We start from the raw sequence: 5,599 nt of genomic DNA, 5'->3' as shown, positions 1-5,599 counted from the left end.
GTCAATATAAAAAGAATAATAAGAACATCCTTCTGAATTAGCAACAGCTAATCTTCTTAGTAGCACAGTAGCTAGATTCTTAATAGCACAGAATGACTGCAGTAATGGAAGAGATATATTGAAAATTTCTTTACAGATAATAGAAGCGTCTCACACGATATTACGACACATAACAATAGATATCACTAGACAGAACTTTTACGCGCCATGGCAGGGGTGTAAAAAATGGTAACACGCCGGGATCAGACCTATCGCCCTTCTGTTAAATTTGGCCAACTGCATATATAGTCGAACCTGCTAATTAGGATACCGGTTATAGGAATGTCCCGCTTTAAAGAATATAAATTTGAGGTCCCAAAACGTTTCTACTCCCCACCAATGGTCGGTTATTAAAATATCCCGGTTATAGGAATACTTTTGCTTGGTACGAAGACTATTCCAATAAGCGAGTTTGACTGTATATAAGACAGGAATTATCCATAAGGACTGGCTCAAATCAACTTTTGTTGCAATACCAAAAAAGGCCAACAACAAATATTGCAAAGAATACAGAACAATAATTAGTTTAATAAACCATGTGTTAAAGTTGTTCCTAAAAATTATTTACTCAAGAATATATACGATTTTGAAGAAAACATCAGCAAATCTCAGTTTGGTTTCAAGAGAGGTTTCGGTACAAAGGAGGCACTATTTTGCATTCAAGTTCTTATACAGAGATGTCGGGATGTGAATGTTGATGTATATTTCTGCTTTGACGACTATGAGAAGGTATTCGACACTGTTCAACACGATAAGTTAATGGGTATATTAAAAGAGATAAGCCTGGGTAGGCGAGACCTTCGAATAATAGAAAATTTGTACTGGAATTAAACAGCTGACATCAGAGTCAATATCCAGACATCTGAAGAAATTCCTATTCTGAAAGGAGTTAAACAAGGTTGCGTGCTTTCCCCGTTTGTTTAATTTCTATGCAGAAAAGATCTTCAAAGAAGCAGTAGAAGACAGAACAGAGGGTATAATTGCCAATTGAATAGCCGTCAACATTCTGAGATACGCTGATGACACAGTTCTATTGGAAAAGGACAGGGATAAGTTGCAGGCACTCCTACATGCAGTGGCGGATCAAACAATGGCGGAGCCAACAAATGGGTCTGAAAATAAACATAAAGAAAACCCAATGGATGATCATCATAAAAAAAAGTGTAGCTAATAACTCGACAGATAGAGTAAATGGAGACATGGTGCAGAGAGTACAAGCATACAAGTATTTAGCATGTGTGACTGAGAACTCCCTTTTTATCTGCTTGTAACATAGGGGGAGGGAGGTGGTAACAAGGCACCATTGCACCTTCCGGCAAGATTTTCAGTTTTTCATTGTTCAAAGTCTCAGGTAAAAGAATCCGAACATAGTTGCAGTTCATCAGATTTTGCATACTCAAATACATCCAGGGCCCGGTCTAAATAGCAATAATAACAAAAAAAATTAAAATAATTAAAGCTTTTATTTTTGCCCACCTTAGGTATTAGTCAGGGATCCCAGGAATATTTTCACCATTTACTACTAACTTTACTATTGACCCTCCCTAAAGATTAGAAAAATAAAATTTGGGGCAGCTCGACATGCAAGGTTAGGCCTCTTATTCGTCTAACCCGACTGGACTATCCCGGCTATCTTTGTCGTCTACTACATACGGAAATTGTTGTAAAGAAAAAGTTGCGCGTCGTCTCATCAAAATGAAGCTACTCACGAAAAATTGGCTTGTTAGTAGTAAATGATGAAAATAGGCCTCTGATCCCTGACTATATATTTCAACAACATCAGATACGCAGTAGTCCTGTCGCCAGGGGGGGTACAACGGCCTCCTTAATTCAGATGGACTTACCCAAGTTTTTTTTTATGTATTTTGACCCGTAGAACACGAATTTTTTGGGTAACAGTTGATCCGGATGTCGTTAAGTTTGTTAAAAACAAAGAACTTGAGGAATTACATACCAGCGATTTTTCGCAAAACAAAACATTTTTTTGTATTTTTTGGGTCTCAGCAAAAAATGGTCTTACAAGTTTTTTCGTAGGATGCATAGTTTTAGAGATAAACGCGGTTGAACTTTCAAAAAATCGAAAAAGTGCAATTTTTGAACCCGAATAACTTTTGATTAAAAAATAAAATAGCACATATGCTTACTGCATTTGAAAGTTCAAGTCAAATTCTATCGGTTTCGATTATTTGCATTGCCAAAATTAAGTTTTTATTTGTTAAACAAAGCCATAAACACATAGTGTTTCCCGTGCCCAATGCATGCGTTTTAATGTACGTAATCTACGTAGAAATTGTGTGTGTGCGCGCCTACTCGTTCGATTTCAAATGGGAAATGCATTGAAAACATCATTCAATCACTATGTGTTTATAGCTTTGTTTAACAATAAAAAAATTTATTTTTAGCAATGAAAGTAATCAAAACCGATAGAATTTGACTTGAACTTTCAAATGCGGTAGCAGAATTGCTATTTTGTTTTTCTATCAAAAGTTATTCGGGTTCAAAAATTGCAATTTTTCGATTTTTTGAAAGTTCAACCGCGTTTATGTCGAAAACTATGCATCCTACGAAAAAACTGGTAAAAACATTTTTTGCTTAGAATGACCCAAAAAATACAAAACAATGTTTTGTTTTGCGAAAAATCGCTGTTATGTAATTCCTCAAGTTCTTTGTTTATAACAATCTAATCGACATCCGGATCGACTGTTACCCAAAAAATTCGTGTTCTACGGGTCAAAATACATAAAAAAACTTGGGTAAGTCCATCTGAATTAAGGAGACCGTTGTACCCCCACTGGCGACAGGACTACAGATGACACACAGAAAATCAGGTATTACAGTCAACAATATGGACCCAATATAAACGTAATGAAGATAAAGCTTATGATTATTAGCAAGAAAAAGGTAACAGAAGGTTAAATCTACATTAACCAAACCCCTGTAAAAAAAGTGAGGCACTACAACTATCTCGGCACCATAATAAAAGAATAATGGACCAAAAATTAAGAGATAAGAGCATGTATCGAAAAAGCTAGATCCACCTTCAACTTTCAACCGGATGGGGGCTTTGTTAAGAGACACAACTGCGATGCTATGTATTTTCTAGTTTTTTATCGTCTGGAATCGTGAACCTTGATAATTAACTAGTTTTAATGGGAAATAAGCCACAATTTTACTAAAAAAATGATTTTATTAACTCAAAAATGAATAACCATTTTCAATTTCGTTGCAACATCAAACTACAGCCACATCATTATTCCAGTTCAATCAGAGAGTGCAGCAAGCACCTCTACCGGTTTTGAAACTTATTAGTCTCTCATCAGGAGGGACATATGCTGCTCTCTCTGACAAAACTATGACAAACCCCGGCGTGCAGTCACGGATTGCAACGAACGAAATGGTAGGGATGCCCTAGCGGCAACTGCTAGCAAAAGACTAAGTCTTCAATCTAATGGCACATAAAAAAAACACCAAATAAATGTTGTTCCACATCCTACCAAACTGAAAACAATGGGAACCTTCTCTGGTAACACCTCCCAGGCTTCTACAATTTGCAAGCCATAGCGGATGCTGAGATTAAGGAAAATGAGGGAATTTTACAATTTATAATTCACGTCCCATCTGCTCAGCGCGGTAAAGTTCACACGAGAATGGTTCCCTTCGTACTCCAATCAGAGTAAACATGTAAATAAAAAATCAAAAACCATTTTCAATTTCATTGCAACACTAACTACAGCCGCATCAGTTGCCATTGAAGACTTAGTCTTTTGCTAGCAGTTGCCGCTAGGGCATCCCTGCCATTTCGTTCGTTGCAATCCGTTACTGCACGTCAGGGTTTGTCCTAGTTTTGTCAGAGAGAGCAGCATATGTGCCTCCTGATGAGAGACTGATAGGTTTTGAAACCGGTAGAGGTGCTTGCTGCACTCTCTGATTGAACTGAAATAATGATGCGACTGTAGTTTCGTGTTGCAACGAAATTGAAAATGGTTATTCATTTTTGATTTATGTACATGTTTACTCTGATTGGGGTATGAAGGGAACCATTCTCGTTGGAACTTTACCACGCTGAGCAGATGGGACGTGAATTACAAATTGTAAAATTCCCTCATCTTTCTTATTCTCAGCATCCGTTATGGCTTGCAAATTGTAGAATCCTCGGAGGTGTTACCGGAGAAGGTTCCCATTATTTTCAGTCTGGTAGGATGTGGAACAACATTTTTTTTGGTGTTGTTTTATGTGCTATTAGATTGAAGACTTAGTCTTTTGATTTTATTAACGTTTAACAGATATGTAGTAAAAAGAGAAAAATGAAAGAAGCGGCTCTAATTATGCTAAATGAAACCAATTTTGTCGCAAATTCCTCGGTAGAATGCAGTAGGATGTGGTTACCCATACTAAAAGAGGAAGTCAATAGAAAGAAAATACCAGGATTAGTAAGTCAATAACATATCGAGCTAGTACAGATTTTATATTTTGGTATTGGTTATATATCTATGTATTAATAATATTATTTATAATTTAAAATAACATATGTATATATTAAGGTCAGAATTTGGAATTAGTTTTGAGAGTAAACAAAAGTAAGACCTAATACTCACGCACGAGGTTTTTTCCTGGCTTTCCCTCGTGATTTACTATGGAATCTCTAACGTGAGAATTTTACTGTCACCGTTGCATGTGGTTGTCTTTTTAAAGGCAGATCACATGTTATGATTTTTTTTGTGGCGGATATTCTTGAGTTGGGGTTGATTTCATGTAATCGAATAAACTATCTTTCAGTAAAGTCGTCCCAGCAACGCAATATAAATATAAATATTGGCAATATTATTTTAAAGTCTTCTACTTTAAAATGTATAATATATGTCTGAATTGCCGATATAAATGAGTCAGAATAAATAAATTATTAGAAGAATTTCTTTAGTAATCAACATTTTTGTTTAATTCATTAATATTTTTTGTATTTTGAAAACGGCATCCGATTTGAACGTCGAAACGTTAGTAAAATCTTTTTTTTAGTAAAATTGTGGCTTATTTCCCATTAAAACTAGTTAATTATAAAAATGCCACAAGAAAATAGCTTCAGAACAACGTGAACCTTGAACGAAGATATGTGCAGAAAATTGGAAGCATTTGAGATGTGGCTATATTGGAGAATTTTTAAAATCCAGTGGACAGACCGAGTCACAAATGAGGAGGTCCTCAGAAGAATGAAGACGAACTGAGAAGTAATGACCACGATCAAATCTCGAGAGTTACAATAATTCGGATACATATGTGAAATGAATCCCGATATGCCCTTCTACAAGCCATCCTGCGCAAGGAAAATATTCGGAAAACGGGGTCCAGGAAGATGAAGAACATCTTGATTGAAGAACTTCAGAACCTGGTTAAACACAACATCTGTGCAGCTGTTCTGCGCTACTGCAGATAAGGTAAAGATTGCCATGATGATCGCCAACATTCGTCACGGATAGGCACATCAACAAGAAGTGGTATATTTCATTTCAAGGAGAAGTGTATTCCTAAATAAACTCCTGTTCATAGATGAATAGTATAAAAAAAG

The sequence above is a fragment of the Diabrotica virgifera genome, chromosome 5 (assembly GCF_917563875.1).
Source record: "Diabrotica virgifera virgifera chromosome 5, PGI_DIABVI_V3a".
Taxonomy (NCBI): domain Eukaryota; kingdom Metazoa; phylum Arthropoda; class Insecta; order Coleoptera; family Chrysomelidae; genus Diabrotica; species Diabrotica virgifera.
The sequence above is the reverse complement of the archived record's forward strand: the minus strand, read 5'-3'. Positions refer to the sequence as shown.